Raw genomic sequence first — 27543 nt, 5'->3', positions numbered from 1 at the left:
AAATATCAGAATTGAAAAACTGGAGAGAAAAGATGAGAGCCCTATAGGTTTGCGGTAAAAGTAGCTACATTCATCAAATATTCCACTATATTTCCCAGCACACTTGGGACTAGGCAGGGTTGTGTGACTAGTCATGTCCAATGAAGTGTGAGCAGAAGACATGTGTTACCTCCAGGCTGAAATAGAGAAAATTCTCCACTCTTTTATCTGTTTGATAAAAAGCTTTGCAGCAAATGGTGGTGCCTCCATCGGCTGGGTACCTGTGTGACCATGTGGAGCAGAAGGAATCTCACCCAATTCACGCTGAACATGAGTATGAGACAAACAGTTGTTGGGTTAAGCACTAAAACTTCACAACAGAAATTTATAACAGCAAAACCTGGCCCATACAAGAATCAATCCAGGAGGTTCAACATGTGACTAACAGGAGCTTCAGAACAAGAACACTAAAAACACTGCTGTTTTTTAAATATAACTTTATGCTTCTACTTCTACTTTATAAGCAATATACAGTCATTAATTTGACAAACATTGCAAGATATTTAATAAGATAATCTTAGTATTCAGATTGGAAAAAAGTTAAAGATTGATACTAGCAATATTTGCAAGATAATAGGAAAATGGGCAGGCTCATGCATTACTGATGGGCTCAAAAACCAGTAGGACTTTTTAGGAAAGTAATATGGTACTGTCAATTAAACTTTAAATTTACACACCAGTTATTCCAATTCTAAGTGTCTTCAGAAATACACTAGTATATCTACCAGAGTATTCTTAGAATAATACCAGGGAATTCCCTGGTGGCGCAGTGGTTAAGAATCTGCCTGCCAATGCAGGGGACACAGGTTCAAGCCCTGGTCCGGGAAGATCCCACATGCCACAGAGCAACTAAGCCCATGTGCCACAACTACTGAGCCTACGCTCTAGAGCCTGTGAGCCACAACTACTGAAGCCCACGTGCCACAACTACTGAAGCCCATGCGCCAAGAGCTCGTGCTCCACAACAACAGAAACCACCACAATGAAAGCCTGCGTACCACAACGAAGAGTAGCCCCCTCTCACCACAACTAGAGAAAGCCCATGCACAGCAATGAAGACCCAATGCAGCCAAAAGTAAATTAATTAATTTAAAAAAATACCATAAATTAGAAATTACCCAAATATCAGTTGGGAAACAGTTGTATATAAAGTACATCCATACTCATCAATGCATGGAATAATATGAAGTGCATGGGGTTTTTTTGAAGAAGTAGATGTATGTGTATGGATATGAAAAAATGTCCATGGGACTTCCCGGGTGGTGCAGTGGTTAGGAATCTGCCTGCCAATGCAGGGGACATGGGTCCGAGCCATGGTCCGGGAAGATCCCACATGCCACGGAGCAACTAAGCCTGCGCACCACAACTACTGAAGCCTGCGCGTCTAGGGTCTGTGCTCTGCAACAAGAGAAGCCACTGTAAGGAGAAGCCCACGCACCGCAACGAAGAGTAGCCCCACTCACCGCAACTAGAGAAAGCCCGCACACAGCAACGAAGACCCAATGCAGCCAAAAATAAATAAATAAATAAATTTAAAAAGAAAAAATGTCCATGATAAATTGTTGAGCAGATAGAACAAGACACAGAACAATATATATAGTATGATTTTCCATTTATGTAACTAAAAAAGGGAAAGAGAATCTGCATATGTGAGTGTGTGTGTGTGTGCGCGCGCGTGCGCATGCGTGCGCGCGCTGAGAGGGATAAAAAGATAAGAGGCTATGTTTACCATCTTCTTTCCTCTCCATCACCATCACAAAGAAGAGAGATGGGGCTTCCCTGGTGGCACAGTGGTTGAGAATCTGCCTGCTAATGCAGGGGACACGGGTTCAAGCCCTGATCTGGAAGGAGCCCACATGCCGCGGAGCAACTAGGCCCATGAGCCACAACTACTGAGCCTGCGTGTCTGGAGCCTGCGCTCCGCAACAAGAGAGGCCGTGCGATAGTGAGAAGCCCGCGCACTGCAATGAAGAGCGGCCCCTGCTCGCCACAACTAGAGAAAGCCCTCGCACAGAAATGAAGACCCAACACAGCAAAAATAAATAAATTAATTAATTAAACGCATACCCCCAACATCGTCTTTAAAAAAATAAAAAAGAAGAAGAAGAAGAGAGATGAAGCTGAATTACTTGCTCTGTCAGCTTCAAGACCCTACTTTGCTTTGCAGAATCTAGGTATTGAAGGAAGAGAAAAACTGATTGAGTAATAGAAAACTACACCAGAGAGAGGGTTGGTCTGGACTGAATTGGGTGGAGAATTTAGAAAGCTTGGAGTGAGAAAGGAGTGAATCCTTAAAGCACTGCTATGGGTGTGAACAATATTGAAATAAGAACTTGGGGAAAGAAGTTTTTGAAAGAAATTCTGTGATGCATGGGAATGTTCTCCTCTTTGGATATTTTTATGCAAGACTGGAATATGATTCACATTACTTTGAATTATTTTCTTGGACTCTAGATTGTTTTTTTTTTCATGTAATCAGATCTTTGGGTATACAAGGATTATAACTGTATTATAGACAGATCAGAAGGTAACATATAAAGATATACAGAGATAATCTACAAAGATGAAAACATATTTATGTTTCATGTTTAGGAAAATTTATTGAGGAATAGACATCAAACTGCTAACGGCAGAAATCTCTACAGTGTCAAACTAGGTGAGGGAAGGCAGAACATACAGTCAGTAGGACTTTTTTTATACATGCATATATGCATTGTTTGTAATATGATTTTTAACTGAAACAAATGAAGAAAATAAATGCAAGCTATTACTTCTTAGAAAATGTGACATTTTCTTATTTATGACTGTTAATTAAAAACTATATCTTATAGGTAATTTTTTTCTTCATTTCAAATACCTCTCCCAGTCAACAGACTATGTTTATGTGCATATACAGGTCGCAGAGGTCCTTCAACTAAAACATTAAAATAATTGAGGCAAAGATGTTTTTAAAGCTTAAAATAAGCATGTAATTATTCAATTCGCCTACTCAATTTTCAAGTATAGACACATAGTGAAAGCTCAGTTTTCACTAAGAATTTTCTTTCTGGAAAAGCTCTTTCTGGACATGTTTAGTCTTCTACTCTCTAAACATGAATATTCAAAGAAAACATTTTTATATTGTGTTGTCAGATCTTTTCATGTACGGGCTAGAGGAAAATGACATCTTAAATGATGTCAGACAAAGTAACACTCCGTACATACTTAATAAGTAACATTTTTAAGGTAATACGATTTTAAATCCGACAATAATGACTCCAAATACAGAGGAAAGTGTGTGAAGTCTAGATATGAGATATGAACTCTAGCGCCATCTAGCAAACATGATGGGTAACGTCACTAACATTCTCTGTAACAGATCTAACAAAGCAAGGTTGTGTTCTTGAGTTCTACGCTGTCAACCTTGGAAATCCCACTTAAGCATTCTTTAGTCTTTCTAGAGTTCTGAACGTGGTTTATAGCCCTTTAAAAGGCAAGGGGAAAAGACACTTTTCAATCCCATCGGGCCTAGTACAGAAAGGTGTCTTAGAAAAGAGTAAACACCACTTAACTATAAATTTGATACTATATAAATGTATTCACCCTCAGAAGAACATTGATATCTTTTTATTTCTTAATAAAAGCATAATGTTGCTAAATTTACTAATTTGTAATCTGGGCTATTTTCAGTCATTAAAGTAAACAAGAAAAAAAAAACTCAGACTCCCACCCAGCACACACACACACTTGCTTTAATTTACTGATATTTTAATACATACTCATATGTAATACTTGTCAATCTATCCAAACCTCAGCTACGCAATGATTTTCAAGCAAAAGTATACATTTAAGCTCACATTTGTGAACAAAATGAGTTAAACACAAAAGCCTCTTGGCCTTCCAAGACCTTGAGGTCTAAATAATATGAAAACATAGTACCTGATACTTTGCTGATAAAATTGCTCAAGTAAGGGGCTATAAACATATGTTTTAATGATGAAATCCCAAATGTCATAATCCCAGATGGATTTCAGCAATAATGTAAAAAGTTCCATTTTATAACAGAGAAGACATGAATGAATGACTAGAAGAATTAATAAATAAAACTTCTATTATCACCATGTTATCAACCACAGAAAACATTTCAAAAACAATATTAATTTATTACTTTCTACTTATGAAGAACTTCTTCAAGAAACTCATTATGTTTGCAGCCTTCAAAATGCTTATATGATGTTGCTTTTACTGCTCCCTAGCAGCAAGAAAAATATGGGTAATAATATGACTCTATTTGGCTAAAACACATAGCCTTTTATATCTTCACATAAAGAGAAATGTAGATGATATTGCTTAATTATGAATGTCCAACAAAATAAGATACTATTTATATCAGTCAGGGTCCTATGAGGACCTATATCACAAAGATTATACAGGAGTTTATGGGGAATGTTTAATATAAATGTCTATTAAATTCAACAAGGGATTGGCTAGTGAAAAGCGAAGAAAACACCAAGGAATACAAAAATTACAGATAAAGGAGCAGCCACTACCCTTAGGGCTGAGCTATTGCCCCACATAAGAGTCTCCCCCAACAAGGGCTAATCCACTCCCTCATTGGAGAGGGAGGAGCTGTGGCTCATTGGTTGGTAGAGAAGTTGCTGAAGTCCTGTGCCAGCAGAGCTTGCCAGAAAGTTGACCTCTGGTGTCCTGGAAGAAAGCCATCCACAAGGTTGTCCTTCGGCAGTGGCTCTGCTGCAAAGCCACCTGAAGGGGTGCCAGGAGAAGCTGCACTGATGCTACAGGAATCTGATGCTAGAGAACTTGCACAGGCGGCCAAAGCCAGACCTTGGAGAAGCCATGTGTGCTACAGGAGTCCGGAGAGAGGTGCACACTGGGCCCAATATAAGGAAGTCCTTCCTCCAGTGTCCCTGCAGTGCCCTTCAATGGCAAATCGTAACAACTTATCAGCTGGCAGACAGAGCCCAGCTCCACTCTCACAGAACACGCATCACAGTGTGAATTTGGAGCTGAGAGGCAATAAATTCATACCTGGTGCACAATTCTTTAATTGTACCCATTGTCACACAGCACATCATGCTTTAGGAATTGCTTATTCTCAGCTCACTGGTTTTCTGAAGCTTAATTTCCACACGAGGTTTCTTATTGGTTTAGCTGCCTTTAATCTCCACTTTTAAATCTATAAAGCACTATCAGATTGATTTCCCTAAACCATCATTTCACTTTGTCTTTGTGCTGCTCCAAAGCCTTCAAAGGACTCATATTGCCTAGAGTAGTGATCCTAAACTTCTTAAATATGAAAACCCCTTTACGATATCAACAATTTTGTATAGGTCACCACATGATAGTAGTCTTACTATTAGAACACTTTAATCAAAAAAATAGATGATACATGCTGCAATAGATTTAGACATATACAATTAATCTGTATTTTGCTAAGTCACATCACCTACAGTCAAGTACAAACCGTAGCTCATATCATGGGACAGACATATCTGTTCCGTGTCCAGGCTACGCACGGTATGCATATGGATCAAAGAGCCCCTGACAATAATAACTCCAGGGTCCCAGAGGCCTCAGGCCCACAAGTGGGGACCCACTAACCTAAAATCCATTCCCATCCCTTCAACTCACCATTGAGCTGTTCATAATCTGACCCAATCTATCTTTATAACTTTATCTGTCACTGACTTTCCACATGACTTCAATTTGCTATAATCCCTGCACCCTGAACACATTTTGGAATATCCTCAGCCCTGGTTCCACCTGGAATACACACCTTCCTTCTTCCTTCTTATCCAAATCTCACTTCTCTTTAAGACCCACATTATATCTCTCTTTCATTTGCTTTTCTTAGCTACTGCAGAAGATGTGTCTGTTGATTCTCAGAAACATCACTGCCCTCTAAGCCCTCTCCTGCATGGAAGGGGATAAATTCAGGAAATTACACTTCCAGGCTCTTTTCAGCAGAGCTCATTGGATTCTACCAATAAGGGGCTGACCTGGAAGGCAGGATGAACAGGTCATTACTCCCCTAGATCATCTGCAGGTAAGTGAGGTGGCACTCCCAGATGGCAATGTGAGGTTTGGCCGGGGACACTCCCTTCTCTCTGCCCTTTTTGCGCTCTGGACCTGACTCTACCACATCACTTATCACACTGTATTTTGATTATGAGTTTATCTGATTATTTCCTCCAGCAGAACAAGCGCTCCACAAGGATAAACATGATCTCCTGAGAATCAGCCACTCCAATGTTGCAGACAGCTGAGCTCATCAGTGGCAGCTTCCCTGTGAACCCTGCACTTCCAGGTCTCCTAAAAGCCAGCACTCCCAGCCCTTGCAACACTTGTGTAAGTCTCTCAGGCCCTGCATTTAACCCCTTTCTATTCAAAATACCTATAGCAGCTTTCACTCCTCTAAATTGCTATAAGGCCTTATCATAGTCGTTTTACTGCTTATACAGTTAGTTATCTTTTCATATGTATTCAGATTGTCTTCACAACTAAGCTACTGAAAGAAAGGGCTGTTTTATATTTCTTTAGGTACAATGTAACATCTTCCCTTGAAAGCAGTTTTTCAATAAATGATTACTGATTTGACTCATTTAATTAAATACAGGGATAAATAAGACTGAGCTGATAGTCTATCAGACTTACATCTTAGAAAAAACGGACAGACTTTCAAACTGCCAAGTCAATACTTAAAAGTTTCAGTGGTTTAGGACTTTTCAATGGTTCTTACCTTTCTGCCCTTCAGTAAACTAATTTACCTATTTTTGAATTAAGTTTCTGACTTCCAATCTAAATATCCGTAACCATTTTTGGAAGAACAACTTTGGGGAAGTTAGGCTATCACAGCACTTCCTGCATTACATTTTGGTCCTAAGCATTTCATATTTCTCTACATGTTAAATCTCCTTACCTCTATCAGATCTTACCTAACTACCCTTAAAGTCTACTTTTTCCCTACTTCTTTTTCTTTCTACCACCAGGTATAAAAATAATATAAAGAAATATCTTTTTTCAAATGTGAAGTATAAAGCTTTTATCCTTGATCTGCAAATATATCTTTTGCTGTTTCTGTAACTCTAACTGTAATAAGTTGAATACTGTTCCTCAAAATTCATGTCCACCCAGAATCTAAAATGTGAACTTAGTTTGAAATAAGGTCTTTGCAGACATAAAATTAGTTAATGACCTTAAGATGAAATCATGCTGTGGGTTTAGAGTGAGCCCTACATCCAATGACTAGTGTCTTTATAACAAGAGGAGAGAATCAGAGAGACACAGGGGAAAAGGCCATGAAAAGACCAAGGCAGAGATTAGAGTGATGCTACTACAAACCAAGAAACATCCAGGGCCACCGGAAACTGGAAGAGGCAAGGAAGGACTCTCCCCTAGAATCTTCCGAGCATGCCTCGGAAGCATGGCTCTGCTGATACCTTGTTTTAAGCCACACAGTTTGTGATACTTTGTATGGCAGCCCTAGAAAACTAATACACTAGTATTGCTGGTATTTTTCATTAAAGTCAAAACAACTTTATAGGCATAAATGAATGTATTACATTGTGAGTAAGTTGACATCACTGTACATGCTGCTAAGTACAAAGTATTCCTAATACATACCCTCTACTCTTTTAGGACCACCTCCAGTGATGTAAACAAAGCATTTCCTGGTGAAAGGACTTCCTGGCTAAATAGTTTATTAGGAGAATCAATCTGACATTTGACATTTCAAAGTTGGTTTCAAAGAGAATTACATTGGTAAAATTAAACTATTTTCTACTTTCTAAAGATAATAATTTAGTAATTATAAAAAAAACTTTAAAATTCAGCGAAGACATAATGCTCTTTTCCCTCTGGGGACAGAGCAGCTGAAAAAACATTGCACAGCCTACAAGCATACATGCTTCTCCTCCCGAACACATCAGACCTTCTGAGGTTTGTATTCTAAGGGATGCTGTAGAATACAAATTCCCAGGCAGAGTTAGACACCCGCTTCTCAGGGCCCTCTCTGAACTCCGTAGGCAGCTCTATTGTTATCACATTATTTTGTTATTATTGGTTTACCTGATTGTTCCTCCCAACAGACTGAGAACTCCGCAAGGGCAGGAATGTGTATAACTCATTCTCATATTCCCGGGCCCTGGCACCATGTCTGGCAGCACTTGGTGCCTGATAAATACTGAACTAATTAAACTGTTGACCTTACTCTGGTCATAAGGGAGTAGACAAATTTAAAACACACTGCCAAACTGCAGTCCTGAAATTGAGCATTTATTCTTAAATCAGATGCAGCAGACATATTTTTATTTACAAAATGTACTTTATATACTGCCCCTTTCTCAAAAGAAAGCAGCAAGACTCAGCAATTAATTATCCAAACCTAATGAGGGAAACGTTCACAAGTGACTGCAGCCTGATATTTATCAGAAAGATATAACAGCCTGGGTGGTGGCAAGGACAAGACATTTTCCCTCTTTAGGCGCCATCCTCCCATACAGCAGGTTTTAAGAACAACGGGAATGTGTAGCTGAAGGACAATGAGTTTTGCCTAGAAGTCAAACAAAGCCAGAGGTTCAATCTTCCAAATTCTTGGGCCTGGGGTTTTAACCAGATTCCACACCTCCTACATTTAAAATTGATAATAAATATGTAAATATTCTAAGGTGGGTCTAAAGTTTTTTTAATCCTCAAAATCGGTAGGTGAAGAGAACACACGCTATAGCTAGTATACCTGTCTCTGAGATCACACCAGCAGTCTAATTCTAGGCCACTGTTAATGGCTTTACAGAGCAACCTCAAAAACTGTTCCAGGAAAAAAAATCATGAAAAGTGAAGAAACTGGGAGATTTGGGACAGGGATCCCAAAGATGAAAGAATATGAAGAATCCTGGTTGCAGGAAGTTGACTAAGAGGTGTCTTAAAGAAGAACTACTCTTGCCAGGTTTTCCCAGTTTGCAGTTGGCAGCCTCTGAGATGGCCCCAATGATCCCTGCCTCCTACTATTCATGCCCTGTGAAGTCCCCTCCCCTTGTGTGGGCTGGACCTAGTGACTGGTTTCTAACAAGGAGGCTACAGCACAAGTAACGGGATGTCAATTCTGGGATGAGGTTACAAAGAGATTGTGCCTTCCTTCTTGGGCTGCCCTCCCTCCCTCCCAATCCTGCACATTCACTCTGAAGAAAGCCAGTGGCCATGGTGTGAGCTGTCCTAGGGAGAGTCTCCTTTGGCAAGGAACTCAGGCCTTCCATCCGACACCCGACTAGGAACCGAGTTGAGCCATCAACCACTTGAGTGAGCTTGGGAGATCCATGCCTGATTGACCCTTGAGATAACTGCAACGCTGGCCACCTTGATTTCAGCCTTGTGAGAGACCCGGAAGCAGAGGCACTCAGCTAAGCCACACCAGATTCCTAACCCACAGAAAACGTGTGATAATAAATGCTTGTTTTGTAAGCCATTAAGTTTTGGAGTAACTTGTTACATAGCAATACATAACTAATACATAGCAACTCCTATTTATAATACTAAGTTCTTCCTTACTTCTCAAAACACATATCCTGATTTTTGTTTGTGTGAGGTCATCTGACCCCTTGGATGGAAGTAGAGACCACTCTCTTAGGAGCTAAGTACTTTTTTGGATACGTAAATTCAGGGAGCAAATCATTATAATCAAGGATTGGCCTATCGCCCTTCCCAAAAGGCCAATCAAGCAGAATGTGGTGAAACTGACCGTAGGGTAGTCTTCCTAACACCAGAAACCATAGCAGCTGCAGTATCAACCCATTCACTCATCATCTCATGAACGGTAGTGGAAACAAAATCATTTTATTCTTTAAACATACAACTGTATGTTCATTAATCTTTTCAATGCAGTGTTTTTATTGGGAACTGGAAAGCACCAAGAACTGCTTCTCTCTTCTGAATCACTAGAGATGCCCTCTACATGCACAAAATTGATACTAAGCACTTATTCTGTGAAGGAACATAATTGCTTGGCTGCTATGAGACATTTCTTTTCAGATTCTATTCATTGCTTACTCTTTTCCCCAAACAATTTCCCTTTTACGCAAACTTTCCTAAACAATACAGTATTTTATTAGATAATGTTTACTAACAAACTGAAGGCATGGGTAACTATTAAAAAAGATAATGTATTCAATTACAACAGCTTAATTACAATGTGACTTTTCATAGAATTCTAGCTTGCAATTTTATCTGATAGCAATGTCAAGGGTTGTTCAAAGTAAGAATTGCACATTTAGTTCTTTCCAGATTTAACCAGATGAGCTGGACAACAGGGCTTGGACATGGATTCGTGGTCTCTAGGCTTTTACAAATAATGCTGGTATGTTTTATGATGGGAAAATATCATATTAGAACACCCATTTAGGGGCTTCTCTGGTGGTACAGTGGTTAAGAATCCACCTGCCAATGCAGGGGACACGGGTTCGAGTCCTGGTCTGGGAAGATCCCACATGCCGCGGAGGAACTGAGCCCATGTGCCATAACTACTGAGCCCACGTGACACAACTATTGAAGCCTGTGCACCTAGAGCCCGTGCTCTGCAACAAGAGAAGCCACCACAATGAGAAGCCCGTGCACCACAGCAAAGAGCAGCCCCCGCTCACTGCAACTAGAGAAAGCCCGTGCGCAGCAATGAAGACCCAACGCAACCAAAAATAAAATAAATAAATTTATAAAAAATAAAAAAAAGGAACACCCATTTAGAACTTGCACTTGTTTAGGTCTCTCAACCTAAGCTACCACCATGAAATTTTGTGTTAATGGTTCTCAAGTAGGGCAAAGAGCAGAATTTGTCATTGGAGGTCTGTTCCACATTCTCTTTTCTACTTTTTCAATATACCAATATATCTAAAGCTGAAGATACACATGAATTCTTCTCCTTTAATCTTTTTTTGAAGTCCCCTTTTTGAATGGATAGAGTGTTTTGAAGACTCACTTAACTTCTCACTCTCCCTATATCAATCCTGAGCCAGTGACATGATTAAATGATGGTTTTGTCCTGCTGGAAGACTGATTAGGATGCCTTCCACCATCTACAAAATTGCCGTTAACCTATCTCTTGGACAAATATAAACAAATCACTAGCTTCAAATACTGGCAGCTGTTGAAACAATGTTAAGGCTGTCATTAGACCTCACCTTGGCTTATTGATAGTAATTTAAGTCAGGCCTTTCTTGACACTGTATTTTTCTTATTATATCTCACATCGTTGTTAAAGCATTATAGATTCTTTTCCTTGAAATCTTGTTCCCTATTCAAAGAAGGAATAGATGTTGCTTCATTCACATAAACTCTGCTTAATTATCTACTACCTTTATATAGATATGTAACAACTCAGGTAAAGTGAGCTGGCAATAATCTGGAAATCTGTCAGAGAAAAATCTGAATTACACAGGTGTTTGGAACCAAACTGACTCTTCAGTTCTAAGTTATTTGTTTGCTTCAGTTTAGTGCTTTAACTTTGCCTCTGGTCAGATGGCCTCATCCCCAAACACCAGGCTTTCACCTTACCATCTGTTCTCCAAACTACCACCAGAAAGATTAGTCTAAAATACAAATATTTTCTCACTCCTCTACTTAAAATTGTTCAGTGCATCCCACTACCTTCAGGATAAGGTTGATACCCCTTAGAATGACACATAAGGCCTTTAATTACCTGGATCTTACCAGCCTCTTCATCTCACTCTCTGTCCACTTACTTCACAACCTACTCTTCAGCCACACTAAGCCACTTGCAGTTCTAACTTTACCACATTCTCTCACACCCTGTGTCTTACGCCTTTTGTTCCTTCTGCCTAGGTCACTGTCCAGCTTAACATCTTTACCTTAATCACCCAGCACTACACCTTCTTCAGATCTCATCTCAGGTCACTTTCACCTAGAAACGCCTTCATTTTTGCTTCCGATATCAACTAAATATCTTTCCTATTTTCTTACTTAGCGTTCTATTCTAACCTTGATTATCACATTTATCACACTGTATCTTTGTTGACAATTTATATCTCTCAATCCTCAACTAATTGTGAAGTCCTGTGGACAGGTGTTGCATCTTACTTGTTTTGTCTTAACTGAAAAACTAGCATTGTGTCTGGAATGTAGTAGGCACTCAGTAAATGTTTGTTGAATTAGCTAGTATGTTTATAATGTCTCAGAAGTAGTTTTGGGAAAAGATCTTTTTTTTTTAAAGAATGCTAAGAGAAAAGAGTTATAGCAGGACAAATTACTCAGAAATTACCATTTTTGGGGGGTCTTATTAAATAAAAGCATTTGTAAACTTTGGTAAACATATATCCCATGAGACTCTGAAGGAATCAGTTGTCAATCAAATGCTGGAAAGGTCAGCATGATAACAAGTCTTTTGATCAGATAAAAGCCAAAGTTACCCAAACTAAAAACAAAAAATTAATGCATATCATTGAAATATGAAATAAAGAAAATCAAGCATTATATATATACATTGTAAACTAAACGTGAAAAAATAACTTCTCTTCAAGAATTCCATCTTAGGATCTTCTTCAGGCCTATTCAGTGAAATTCACCACGCAATAAATTTTATATTATTAGAGGGTAAAATTTCCTGAGAAACAATCAATTCAATACTTTTCAACTTCTGGAATAAAAAGTAACCCCAAGTCTACAGTTTGAAACAGTAGTTATTTCAGAGATCTTCTTAGGATTAGTTTCATTTTGCCTTTTACTATCTTTTAAAATTGTCTCGTATAAAGAAAACTGTTACAAACACTTTTTTCCCTCTATTGTGGGCTCAATGAGCTCTGCTGAAGGTAAAGTTAAAATCTGAAGGAATCAGAAATGGTGGAGACACCTAAGCACTTACACAGATAAATACTGTCTTATTTCTCTAAACTAAAAGAATTGGCCAAGTCTCCAAATTATAACCCACTGAGCTCTGTGGGTGCAAATCTGGGACAAGGTAAAGACCCAGATGCCATGGGTGACGCTGAGGAAAACCCACATAATCTCATGGACCTTACATCAAGGAACACATTTGATTTGAGCTATTTTGGAGGAGATCCAGAAGCAAACGTCTATTCTGCAGTGACCGTAGGATCCCAAATCACTCAACCTACTCTGGAAAATAAGCAGATGCCTATAATAATCCCATGCTAATCATGGTCAATGAAAACACATTAGTCTCATACACCACTGTATCCCCAGGATCTTGAGTAATACACAGCACAGAGCAGATGCTCAGAAAATATTTGTTGAATGAATGGATTAATTACTGAATAAATGAACCAGTAATGTCATACAACTAAACCATACTGCCCAGGACAACACTTAACTATATTCTATGTGTAGCCTATGGACCTTAAATTGGTTGTTTTTTTTTTTTTTTTTTTTTGCCCAGTGTATTCATCGCCAGCATCTTTCCACTCCCACCTGCACCCCCAGGAAGAGCCAAGTTGAAACAGTCTTCCCAGTCTGGACACTAACACACAAGTAAGCATTTGTGACAGGAATCAAAGTCTGACGGTACCCTCCTACTCCTTGAGCCACTTCCCAACTTAGCTCACCGGAAACCTCTTAAGAAGCCTTTCCTACTTCCTCCCTCCCATAGAAATGACTCCTTTCTTTGTATTCCCTCTGTACCCTGCATATGCTTAAACATTTCTAAATTATGAAATATGACATGAAGAAAAGTGTATAAAATATTGTGTACAGTTTAACAAGTTATAACTACACAGTTTAACAAATTATAGTAGAGTGGATCCCTGTGTAACACTCATCAAGGTCAAGATAGTTAACATCATCAGCATCAGAGAATGCTGCTATCACTGGCAAAGCCCGTTGACTATTCCCGGTAAATGAAACTAGAATCTGGGTAATTTAAAAAGTCTAACCTTTCATTTTTCTTTTCCTCTGTGCGTAGTCTAGTTTCAGTTGGTCATAGGGGGCCGTGTGGAGAGACCTGGCACCCAGCACTTCAGACCAGAGTTCTAGTGCACAAACAGCTGCGCCGACACCTCGGCTCCGAGGGACACAGGTCAGAAGCTCCACGAACGACACAGCAAGTCAAGATGGCGGCTGCAGCCCGTCTGCAGCGTCTCTGCACCCGGCACCGTGATCTAAAGCCGCAAGCGGCTGTGCCAGCCCGGCGAGAAATCCGCCCCTGAGAGAACTCCGCCCCTGAGAGAACTCCGCCCCCAAGAGAACTCCACCCCCTCCCCGCTGAAGAAAACCCTGTAAAGCAGCGGTACCTCTGGGCTGCCAGGGAGAGCCGGTACTCTACAGGATGATCTCGCCTCTCTCCATTCTTTCATCAAAGAATAAAACTTTCTGGTCGTCCCTGGTGGCGCAGTGGTTGAGAATCTGCCTGCCAATGTAGGGAACGCTGGTTCGAGCCCTGGTTTGGGAAGATTCCTACATGCCATGAAACAACTGCACCCGTGAGCCACACTTACTGAGCCTGCGCGTCTGGAGCCTGTGCTCTGGAACAAGAGAGGCCTCACAGTGAGAGACCCGCGCCCTTGCGGCCCCTGCTCGCCACAACTGGAGAAAACCCTGGCGCAGACACGAAAACCCAACACAGCCAAAAAGTAAATAAATAAATAAAATTAAAAGACAAAAAACTTCCTTTTGCTTGGTCTCATTCTATTGGCTCAGATGACACTGGGCAGAAGGATCCTTGTTCGGGACCAAATCAGGAGGATAAGTAACTTCCCCACCATGTTCCTTGCTCATCTCAAACTCTTGCCTCCCCTGGGGTAACCACTCTGCTGACTGTTAGGTTAATGTGTCCCTGCTTTGTTTCATAGTTTTGCGACAGAAGCAGGAACCCCTAATCAATGTGGGTTACTTTATCTGTTTTTGTCTTGTTTCTTTTGTTGATGTTATGTTGCACACAACTGTAGTTTTAAATTTTTCACTACTGAATGTTATTCCATTACATGAATAAACCGTTTGTCTATTCATTTTACTGTAGATGGATGTTTGGCAGGATCCCATTTGAGGCTATTGTACGCAACATTGCACATTCCTGTCAAGTGTACGGTAGTGCACATAAGTATGCATTTCAAAAATAGAACATATCTCTGAGAGAGGAATTTCTGGATATGCACAACTGCACATTACTGGATAGTGCCAAAGCATTTTCCAAAATGACTGGATCAGTGTTTACTGCCACCAGTTTTTGAAAGTTCTTATTGCTCCATGTTCTTGCCTTGGAATTGTCCTACTTTTAAATTTTCTCCAATCTAGTGGGTAAGCAATGGTTTCTCACTGAGGTTTTGATGTGCTTTTTCTGCTTCCCAATGAGGTTGAACGCCATTTTAAATGTACATTGGTCATTTGGATTTCCTCATTAGTGGATTCTCTTGCCCATTTTTCTATTGAATTGGCAGCAATGCTTTTGGGGTTCTTTTTAATCATTTGTAATAATTCTCTATGTATTCTGAATATTTTGGTTAAAATTGTTGGAAATATGTTCTCCCACCCTATGGTTGCTTTTTACTATCTTAATAGTATATGTCAATGAAGGGAACTTAATTTTAATGAAATCAACTTTGTTGATCTTCTCCTTTTAGTTAGTGCCTTTTGCATCATTTTTAAAAAATTTATTTATTTTATTTATGTATTTTTGGCTGCATTGGGGCTTTGTTGCTGCACGCGGGCGAGTGAGGGCTACACTTGGTTGTGGTGCGCAGGCTTCTCACTGCAGTGGCCTCTCTTGTTGCAGAGCTCGGGTTCTAGGCATGCGGGCTTCAGTAGTTGTGGCACGTGAGCTCAGTAGTTGTGGCTCGTGGGCTCTAGAGCACAAGCTCAGTAATGTGGCACACAGGCTTAGTTGCTCTGTGGCATGTGTGATCTTCCCAGACCAAGGCTCAAACCTGTGTCCCCTGCATTGGCAGGCGGATTCTTAACCACTGCACCACCAGGGAAGCCCTGTGTCATGTTTAAGAAATCATTTCCGTGCTCCCTTTGGCAGCACATATACTAAAATTGGAACGATACAGAGAAGATTAGCATGGCCCCTACACAAGGATGACATGCAAATTCATGAAGCGTTCCATATTTTTCCCACGCACATATGTTCACCTAATCTATGACAAAGGAGGTGAGAATATACAATGAAGAAAAGACAGTCTCTTCAATAAGTGGTGCTGGGAAAACTGGACAGCTACATGTAAAAGAATGAAATTAGAACACTCCCCAATACCATACACAGAAATAAAATGGATTAAAGACCTGAATGTAAGGCCAGACACTATAAAATTCTTAGAGGAAAACGTAGGCAGAACACTCTTTGACATAAATCGCAGCAGGATCTTTTTTGACCCACTTCCTAGAGTAATGAAAATAAAAACAAAAATTAACGAATGAGACCTAATGAAACTTAAAAGCTTTTGCACAGCAAAGGAAACCATAAATGAGATGAAAAGACAACCCCAGAATGGGAGAAAATATTTGCAAATGAAGCAACTGACAAAGGATTAATCTCCAAAATATACAAACAGCTCATGCAGCTCAATATCAAAAACACAAACAACCCAATCAAAAAATGGGCAGAAGACCTAAATAGACATTTCTCCAAAGAAGATATACAGATGGCCAATAAACACATGAAATTATTAGAGAAATGCAAACATTTAACATCACTAATTATTAGAGAAATGCAAATCAAAACTACAATGAGGTATCACTTTACACTGGTCAGAATGGCCATGATAAAAAATCTACAAACAATAAATGCTGGAGAGGGTGTGGAGAAAAGGGAACCCTCTTGCATTGTTAGTGGGAATGTAAATTGATGCAGCCACTGTGGAGAACAGTATGGAGGTTCCATAAAGAACTAAAAACAGAACTAACATACGACCCAGCAATCCCACTACTGGGCATATACCCAGAGAAAACCATAATTCAGAAAGACACATGCACCCCAATATTCATTGCAGCACTATTTACAATAGCCAGGACATGGAAATAACCTAAATGTCCATCAACAGAGGAATGGATAAAGAAGATGTGGTACCTATATACAATGGAGTATTAGCCATAAAAAGGAATGAAATTGGGTCATTTGTAGAGATGTGGATGGACCTAGAGACTGTCATACAGAGTGAAGTAAGTCAGAAAGAGAAAAACGTATATCATATATTAACACATATATGCAGAATCTAGAAAAATGGTATAGATGATCTTATTTGCAAAGCAGATGTAGAGAGACAGATGTAGAGAACAAATGTATGGACACCAAGGGAGGAAAGGGGGGATGGGATGAATTGGGAGACAGGGATGGATGTATATACACTATTGATACTATGTATAAGATAGATAACTAATGAGAACCTACTGTATAGCTCAGGGAACTCTACTCAGTGCTCTGTGGTGACCTAAATGGGAAGGAAATCCAAAAAAGTGGGTATACATGTATACATATATCTGATTCACTTTGCTGTACAGTAGAAACTCACACAACATTGTAAAGCAACTATACTCCAATAAAAATTAATTTAAAAAAAGAAATCATTTCCTATCTAAGGTCATGAAGATATTCTCTTTTTTATTCAGTACAAGTTTGATTTTTTTTTTTGATATGTAAGTCTGTAATCCACCTGGAATTGATTTTCGTGTTAGGTGTGACAGGAGATCCAATTTTTTTTTCTACAATAAATGTTGTCCAATAGTCCCAGAACCATTGTTGAAAATACTAGCCTTTCCCCTACTGCTCTGCAGTGTTATTTTGCCATAGGTATATGGTTCCATTCCTAGACACTCTATTCTCTTCATTCCCCTGTTTGTCCTTGTGCTAATACCACAGGGTATAAATTAATGTAGACTTATATTAACTTGGCTATTCTTTAATCTTTGTAGTTCCATATAAATTTTAGAATCAACTTTTCACATTCCACACACACACAAAAAAACCCTACTGCAATTTTTATTGGATTTGAATTAAATCCATAAATAAGTTTAGGGAAAAGACATTTTGGCAAATTTGAATCTTCTAGTCTATAACCAATATCTATTTCTCTATGTCAGTCTTTTTAGTTTATTTTAATAAAGTTTTATAGTTTTTTCCATAAATTTATTTCTAGATGTTTGATATTTTAATCCTAAGTGTCTTAAGCCTTTTCTCTTTTTCCAAGTCTTTCTCATACACAACAGAACTAACATTTTCCTTTCAAGGAAAGCATGCAGAAGCTTACTGATAAAACAACTGCACTCAAACAGGGATGCTGTTGCCCTTGACAACAATCTGGTCCACCAGCTAATTAGGCCATACCCTATACTGATGATATGCATGAAGCCACAGGCATCCAATCAGCAGAGTCAGTGGAAAATGGGAAATTATAGGCTAGGTCTACAAGAAGTATGCCTGGAAAATAGATGATGAGGAATCCTGCTGTGTAGCATAAGAGGAGTAGTCTGAACACACTTGCTACAGTGGTGGTTGTCTTTATTTCAATGTAAATTATAAATGTATAGCTGTTTGTTTTATTATTTTCATCATTTTTCAATTTACAATAAATCCTGTTAGCAGTAATGAGTTCAAAAGAATGGAACAGTGTGTTTAATGAAAAAAATAAGTGCTACATCTTTATCTCTGAGAAAGTTAATGATGACCATGTAACTTGCAAAACTTGTTAACATTTACCAACCACTATGAAGGTCATAGTGATATCACTGAACACATACGAAGACACAAATCTGCTAAAGAATTCTCAGCTTCTGCAAAAATAGCTAAAAAGACTGAGTGGGAAAATAAGGATTCAACATGTGCTGCTGAAGAAAGTGCATATACACAAGACTGTGACGCTTATCTTTCCAATTAGAGCCAATGCCTGTTCTTCTAAATGAATTTCACTCCTTTTGATTGCAGGCTTTTTGTGCACATTCAAGGAGGGGAGCAATGACTGTGAAGGAGCCGACTCCATTAGTAGCACCAGGACTTCACACACTGTTAGATGATGCCAACTTTACAGTGCTATTTCCAGATACTTTAAAGATTAAGAGACATACAGAGATTTTCAGGTGTGTATATGTATATCTATTAGTAAACTTGGCCTATTTCATACATATATTTGCATATGTTTCACTCTGATATGTCTAAGTGTGGATTTCTTTTTATTTGTCATCCTTAGGATATTTGAATCTGTGTATTTTATAAGTTACAGAAAATTCTCAGTCATTGTCTTCAGATATTCCACCTGTCACATTCTCTCTCTTTCCTCTGCTTCTTGGACTCCACTTATGGCAGCCCTTCTCACTGTATCCTCTATTTCTGTTACCGTTCCTTCAATATTTTCCATAAATTAGCTTCTCTCTACTTAATTGTGATTAATTTCTTCCATCATGTCATCCAGTTCACCAATTTTCTTATCAGTTTTGTCTAATCTGCTATTAAACTCATTCATTGTGCTCTTTATTTCAATTGTTGAAGTTAGTTCTAAAATATATACTTTAATGCGCTGTGTCACTCTTCATAATTTTCAGTTACCTGCCACGGTTTTATATTTGATGTTTATTTTCTCAGAACCATAGTAACCGTAGTTTCATAGTTTTTGTCTGATAATTTCAGTATCTACAGTCTTTATGGATCTGCTCCTATTAACTGAGGTTTCTCACCTAGAGGAGTCTTGTCCTTTGGATCTAGATGTTCTTATTGTACATTAAATATGTTATTTGAAAATTATTAGTAGTATCAATTTATTATCTTCCAAACAGGATTTTATAATGCTTTTGCCAAGCACCTGGGAAAACTAGGAATACAAGATCATTTGAATCCAAGTTCAGAACTTGAGATTTTACACACACACACACACACACACACACACACACACACACACACACACTGACATATTATTTAGCTACGAAAAGGAAGGAAATCTTTCCATTTGCATCAACATGGGTGAAACTGGAGGACATAATGCTAAGTGAAATAAGCCAGACACATGAAGAAGATATTGTATGATCTTAATTATATGTGGAGTCTTTAAAAAAAAGAGTTGAATTCATTGAAACAGAGACTAGAACATAAGTTACCAGGGCTGGGCCAAGCAGGGAGGAGGGGAGGGGAAATAAGGGAGGTATTGGTCAAGGGTCAAGGGTATTGGTCAAAGTTGTTGGCCGTTATGTAGTATGAACAAGTCTAAAGAATAATATACAGCATGATGACCATAGTTAATAATACTGTATTGAAATTGAAGATATGATAAGAGAGTAGATTTCGGGTGTTCTCATCACACACACACACAAATAACTATGTGAGGAGACAACATGCTGATTAGCTTAACTATAATAATCATTTCACTATACCCATATATATATATCAAATCATGATATTGTACACCTTACACATACACAACTTTTGTTTAAAACTATATTTTAAAATGATTATATCCCAAGAGTCTGGAAAGAGTGTTGGATCCTTCTCAGGAGACCCGTCAGCAGTGCTCTGTGTGTCTCTTCTGATTTATCTCCTCTCACTCATCATCACACAGAATCTTCATCTATCTGGATATTAGAAAAAGTGCCTCTGACCCACAACATATTCTTCCAAATCTATCACGTAGGCCATAAATTCTGCCCGCTGATCTCAGGACTAAGGCCTCTGATGCTCAAATTCCAGATTCTTACAACTCATAAGCCAAGAACTTCACTCTTGTTGCAGAGCCATGCTCTAAAAACCTTCCCTGGAGCTAATGAATGACCATGAGTAAATGTAAGAAGGTCAAGACTTCAAGGTAAGAAGAGATAGGAAGACACACATGTCAAAGGAGTTAATCCATTTACTGGAATATATTAAGCTTGTAGTTATCAGACTGTGCTCTACAGAACCCTAAGACATAATAATGATTTGATAAACATGATTTTTAAATTGCCACATTATTTGCTAATATAAACAGTGTATGTAATTTATCAGTAGAAACAGACTACACTGAAGTCTGCTTTCGTGTTGTTAGGACGAACAGTCTCTAGCCATTGCGCCACTGAAACCTCAAGAAGCAACTTGCTGGAGTCCTGTCAAGTCCTCCCAGAATCTCCAGAGCTGGTTAGAGACAGAGCTTTTCCCTGGGGAGCATTTCAGTTGGGAGCATGGAGAGGGTCATGAAAAGGGCACAGGAAGGGCCACAGAACTGTACTCATTGTGAGAAAGCAAGAAAGTTCCACAATTTCTCAGACTTTGTTTCTTACACGTTAACGAAAAAAAGGGAATAGAGGGATTTCCCTGGCGGTTGTCCAGTGGTTTAGACTCAGCACTTCCACTGCAGGGGGCGAGGGTTCAATCCCTAGTCACAGAACTAAGATCCCACATGCCACAAACCGTGGCCAAAAAAAAGGGGGAGGGGATAGAAATCCCTGTTTCTCAGAGTTACTTGGGAATCAATGACCTAATATGTGCAGTAGAACATAGCACAGCACTGGACACAAAGTACTTAATGAGTGTCAGTCACCTGTCCTTGTCTTTCTTCTAACAAGTCTCCAGACCTCTTAGAAAGAAGTTTTCCAGCTCGTACTGAATCACAGCTTCCACAGAAGCTACTCTATCTATGTCCATATATGCAGAGCCATGAAAAAGGTAATTTTTGTGCTTAGGTTTGATGCCCTTAAGCACATCTTTTTCCAAACAGCTTCTCCTCATCTACCCATGCCTGCTAATCTAGCAGTACTTTACAGGGTTCCGATTGCTCTGACTCTAAAACAACCTACTTTTGCTTCTGATAGCCCATAACAGGAAACATTTTTATAGAGTATAACGGAGAGGCTGGCAGCATGATGGAGACTCTAGAACAAGACTTAAAATGCTGCAGTTATCCGTCAGTCACACGACACAGAATGTCATGCATAAGAAACAGCTGATTTATTGGCCTGATGGAGCAGGCTGTGAATATGAAATGATAGGGTACAGCCACAGACCAGTTGCAGGAAAATGTGCCGTTGTGGGCCAACTCATGGGTGCCATTGACAATAATGCCAGAGATCAATTCTGACCAACACATGTTTATTTATCAGGAAAACTCTGAGACATGACAAAGCACGGGAGCCAGCCAGCCCCACAGCGAAGACAACCAGTGTCCAGACTGAACTCTTTTGTCAGTTGGTAACAAATCTACTTTCCTCCGCGTGGTGATGCTACTAAATAAATAACATGAATAAAAATAAACTATTGGAAGCCTATTTCTCACATTACATTAGCGAGGATATTTGAGGATCTGTTTCATGGCTTTAATTCAGGCATATTTCCCCCCTCATCTTTTTCTGAAACAGTTAAATTTCTGTTTGTGACATTACCTATCTTAGGAATAGTTGTTTATGGCATGTGGAGAATGGGAATTGGTTAGCCAGCAAAACAAAAAGGGCAGATGATGTAAACATCGTAGGGCAGAGATGCTAAAAAGTTCAAAACTCCTCACCTTCTGAGCACCAATGCATTTCCTGAAAGGCAATCAAAAATGTACCACTTAGGGCTTCCCTGGTGGCGCAGTGGTTGAGAGTCCGCCTGCCGATGCAAGGGACACGGGTTCGTGCCCCGGTCCGGGAAGATCCCACATGCTGCAGAGCGGCTGGGCCCGTGAGCCATGGCCGCTGAGCCTGTGCATCTGGAGCCTGTGCTCCACAACGGGAGAGGCCACAACAGTGAGAGGCCCGCGTACTGCAAAAAAAAAAAAAAAAAAAAAAAAAAAATGCACCACCTATACTGGTTTGAGAGTAGTAATCCCCACATTCCAGCTGAATGTTAAGTACATACAAATTTCTAAAGCCTCTCATAATATTATTTTGACATTTCCTTTTCAAAATAATACTTACGTGATTTCATTTTGACCTGTAGAGTGACTTTTTGATCCATAAGGATGTCACAGAATAACATACTGCTGAAATCATCAAATTACTGAGTATGTGCCTCAGGCTATGTCCAGCCAAAGTAAAGTTGAGCATTTCATGGGAAAAAACCTTGCTCAATGACCTAGATATTTCCCATCTTAAAATTCTTTAAGATAGTATTTCAAGTCAATTTTTATTTCCCCGCACAATCCATGATTGTGCCATGATTTCCTATTTCACTTTGCCAGTATTCACACAACATTAGGTGTAACATTTTACAAGAACCCACCACAACCAGTTAAGCCTGACTGGCTCTATAGACAGTGACTTTACTTTCTGAACCAGAAATATTATAGGACACATGGGCTGCCAGCAGGGCAGAGCACTTTGTATCCAACCTGTATCCTTGAAACAGTCTCTCCTCCAACAAATGAGTCCTCAAAACTGCCACTGGAATTATCTTCATAAAATTGAAATCTGATCAAGCCACACCAATGCTTTAACCCCTTTGAAATCTCTTCTTTTCCTGTAGGATAAAATCTAAACTTTTTGAGTGGGCAACAAAACTCCAAATAGCCTACCTCAAGACATCTCTTTCACCATTGCAGGTTCCATCCAGCCATTCCGAATTTCTCACCATGTCTTAACACAGCCTTTCCTAAATTCCATATCTTTGCACCTATATCCTCTCTCTGGAAATACTCTTCCCCACCACACAGACACACAGACACACACACACACACACCACACGAGTACATAAGCACATGTACTCATCCTTCAAGACAAATTCTTTCCCATGTTCTCCCACGCAGTTAGCTGTTTCTAAACAACTTATCTGTGCCTCTATCAAGCATTCACCACATTTTATATCAACTTATCTATTTATACATTTAGGTCCTCTCCTAAGCTGGAGTTCACTATAGTTTTAGATAAACTATATTAAGGAATAACTCTAAATTATAACTGCTGGATTATGGAGTCTGCTTTCTCCCCACTGTCATTAGGTGGGTTCTATCATGATCAAGACAACCACTTGGGGGAGATGTTGTAAAGATGTTACCAGCATAGGATGGGTGAGGGGACAGACTAGTGAGTGACCTTTAATAACTCTAATAACGTTAATATCTGCAATAATTCTTCCAAACCTAAGATGATGAGTGCAACAACAGAAACAACCAGCATCAAAACAGCCTAGTTGTTTAATCAATAACCAGCAGTTGTAAAACCAGGGCTTCCATCAAGTTCCACTGTGTGGGAAGGCAGCATACTTACAGCTGTTCATTAGGCTGAAACTTCACATTAGATACAGCTTGGATTTAATAGCTGTGAATTTTATATCTCTAGAAAGCTAATTAAAAGACCATCACTCCCCTTTTTGTTGGTTACTAAACAAGTTTAGGAAGTATACCTACTGAAGAAGTATGAGAAGTTAGAGAGGATTAATTTAGATAGGCGCTAATTCCAAAGAAGAGGAACAATAATAACAAAAAGCCTTTCTTTCCTTACACAGAAGTTCTCTTTGAATACAAATATAAACTCTAGGCAAAATGCTTTGGCCCAAATAGACTCCTGCTGACAATCAGAGTCAGTGGTGGACTGATGTCATGCCAAAGGACACGCAGTCTGAGCCTTTAACGTGGAGTTCTAGGGCTAATTAGAAAAATTACACCATACCACATCCAGTTCTGGAGTCTGTATGTCAGCTGCAGAAGGTGATAACAGTAATGTATGGTGTCACATCTTCAGTCTCAATCTAAGACAAAGAACAAAATACTTTTAAAAGAATTCCTGAAGAACAGAAAGGGTTTCAGCCTTACTTGCCTCTTCACAAACACCTAATAAAAGAGAGAGAAAACAGGGTTACCTTCAACAAGCAAATCTTTCTCATTCTCAATTTTCATCCACCTGATTTGCAAGTTAATTTTTCCCCTCTCCTCCTGGAAGTAAAACAATAAAAACCTAAGCCTCTTCTAGTCAGTTTCCAGTATAATGCAGTACAGTGCCAGCTTTTGTTCCCAGAGCCTAAAACAGGCTGGGGAACCGCACATGTGCTCTCCAATGTCCATGGACGGCTGGAACTTAGAAAAGGTACCTTCAGTTGACATAAGTTGTTTCAGCCGTGTCCAGAGTCTGAAGCCAGTTCTGTCCTGGGTGTCTCTCCTCAAACTCTGGGGATACTGATTCTATTTGGTTCTAAGCCCCAGTTTCCTACTAACTGCGACGACTTGAACTAGAATCCTGTCCTGCCTCTCCCTTCTCAGGAGGCTCCACACCACTGCAAGGATGCTAACACAGTTTTTCCAGAAGCAATCATCTAAACCAAACCTAGGTCATCAAAAAGCCATAGCCAAGAGGTAATCAGGAAAAAGAAGTTTCTAGGAGAAAAGAGGTCTCAGAAAGCATTGATCACAGACAGCATCTGATGAAAAATTTCCATTATCTCAGACAATCAAAATTATCAAAATAACAGAGCCAGGCCGCCCTGGGAGCTCCGCCTCCGCCAGCGGGACCCAGCACGCTGCCTGGAGCGGTGCTCAGGGGGCCCAGACCTGCTGGAGGCGTGGGGGGCTGCCGCCTTCTGCCCCAAGAACCCCACGGGCCCTGCGGCGCAGTACCAGAGGCCTGGCAGGTCACCAGGCAGTCAGATGCCCATGGCTGGCTTGCAGGTGGGACCCCCTGCTGGCTCCCCATTTGGCGCAGCTGCTCCACTTCGACCTGGCATGCCACCCACCATGATGGACCCATTCCGAAAACTCCTGCTTGTGCCCCAGGACCAGCTCCCGATGCCTGCCTAGCGCCGGGGGTTAAAGAGGAGGAAGGTGGCAGATAAAGTTCTACCTCAGCGAACTTGGGAGCTTGTCCCAGAGCCTCAGGCGTGCATGGATCTCTTGGCTTTTGAGCGGAAGCTGGACCAGACCATTGCTCGAAAGCGGATGGAGATCCAGAAGGCCATCAAAAAGCCTCTGACGCAAAAACGAAAGCTGCGGATCTGTATTTCTAATATGTTCAGTCCCAGCAAGGCAGAAGGTGATAGTGCGGGAACAGCAGGGATCCCGGGGGGAAACCCCGCAGGGGACAAGGTGGCTTCCTGGGAACTCCGAGTAGAGGGAAAACTGCTGGATGATCTTAGGAAACAGAAGAGGAAGTTTTCTTAATTCTTTAAGAGCCTCGTCATTGAGCTGGACAAGGAACTGTACGGGTCTGACAACCACCTGCTGGAGTGGCACCGGATGCCCACCACCCAGGAGACAGATGGCTTCCAGGTGAAACCGCCTGGAAACCTCAACGTCAAGTGCACCTGCCTGCTCCTGCTGGCTCATCAGCCTCCCCAGTACAAGTCGGACGCCCGACTGGGGAGGCCGCTGGGGGTGCACACACACACGAGGGCTGCCGTCACGCAGGCCCTGCGGCTCTACATCAAACACAACCAGCTGCAGGACGGCCACGAGCGGGAGTACGTCAACTGCAACCGGTACTTCTGCCAGATCTTCAGTTGTGGCCGACTGCGTTTCTCTGAGATTCCCATGAAGCTAGCCAGGTTGCCGCAGCCTCCAGACCCCATTGTCGTCAACCATGTAATTAGCTTGGACCCTAACAACCAGAAGAAGACAGGCTGTTATGACATTGATGTGGAGGTGGATGACCCACTCAAGGCCCAGATGAGCAATTTTCTGGCCTCTACCACCAATCAGCAGGAGATTGCCTCCCTTGATGTCAAAATCCATGAGACCATTGAGTCCATCAACCAGCTGAAGACCCAGAGGGATCTCATGTTCAGTTTTAGCACTGACCCCCAGGACTTCATCCAGGAATGGCTCCGTTCCCAGCGCTGGGACCTCAATCTGATGTGATTGGGAATCCTGAGGAGGAGAGACAAGCTGCTTTCTACCACAAGCCCTGGGCCCAGGAACCAGTGGGGAGGCACATCATTGCCAAGGTGCAGCAGCAAAGGCAGGAACTGGAACAGGTGCTGGGAACCCACCTGACCTAACTGCTCAGGGATCCCTTCCTTTCTTCCCAGCCCTGGAGCCACCCCTTCCTCAGCCTGGAAGGGGACCACTCTCTGGGGCACAGACATGTAGGATGAGGGGGTGAGGGGTGTCTCCTGTCACCCTCTGCTCCCCAGCTTTAGTTTCATAAGTGTAGTGATAGGATTCCTTGTTGCTTGGTCCCCAAAGCCTTACTACTTACACGTTGGCTTTAATTGGATTCACAGCAGAGGCCTCCTCTGCCCCCTGCAGGCAGGCCCAAGCAGGACCTGGAGGCCGTGCTTTGACATCATAATGGAGACCTCTCAGAACCAAAGGGCCCTGGCTTTGCTTGTTTACTGACCCCCTTGGGGCAAGTGTCAGCGCTGGCTCTGAGGAGCTTTGCGAGGAAGAGGGGCACAGCTCACCCTCTTCCTAGCCTTTCCAAACCAAAGTTCTTTGCCATTCCTACCAGCCCAGCCTTGCTGCTGTTTTTTTTTTTTTTTTTCCTTTCCTTTGGGTATTTGCAGTATTCGTGGAGCAGGTTTTTCTATGCGGGAGCCACTTTTTTTGTACAGGGGTAAGCTTGGGTTTTTCAGGGAGCCCTACTTGGTGGCTCCTTCCTTATTTTCTTTTCTCAATTTATGCAAGCGGCTCTGGCCGCCATCATCTCCTGAGAAGCCAGAGGGCTGCCACCCAAGCTCTTGGGCCCAGGGGTAATGCC

The 27543-nt window shown here is 40.8% G+C and overlaps 1 non-coding gene and 1 pseudogene across 1 annotated transcript; both read left to right on the top strand.

Annotated features, from left to right (window-relative positions):
• The first annotated feature begins 15996 nt into the window (after positions 1 to 15996).
• On the top strand, positions 15997 to 16103 carry LOC132416762 (U6 spliceosomal RNA). The gene has a single exon (XR_009517715.1). It is a non-coding gene; the product is annotated as a U6 spliceosomal RNA (small nuclear RNA).
• Positions 16104 to 24897: 8794 nt separating this feature from the next.
• On the top strand, positions 24898 to 26842 carry LOC132422519 (SWI/SNF-related matrix-associated actin-dependent regulator of chromatin subfamily D member 2 pseudogene; annotated as a pseudogene).
• Positions 26843 to 27543: the final 701 nt, after the last annotated feature.

This window comes from Delphinus delphis, chromosome 1 (genome assembly GCF_949987515.2).
Source record: "Delphinus delphis chromosome 1, mDelDel1.2, whole genome shotgun sequence".
Lineage (NCBI taxonomy): Eukaryota > Metazoa > Chordata > Mammalia > Artiodactyla > Delphinidae > Delphinus > Delphinus delphis.
The sequence above is the reverse complement of the archived record's forward strand: the minus strand, read 5'-3'. Positions and strand labels throughout refer to the sequence as shown.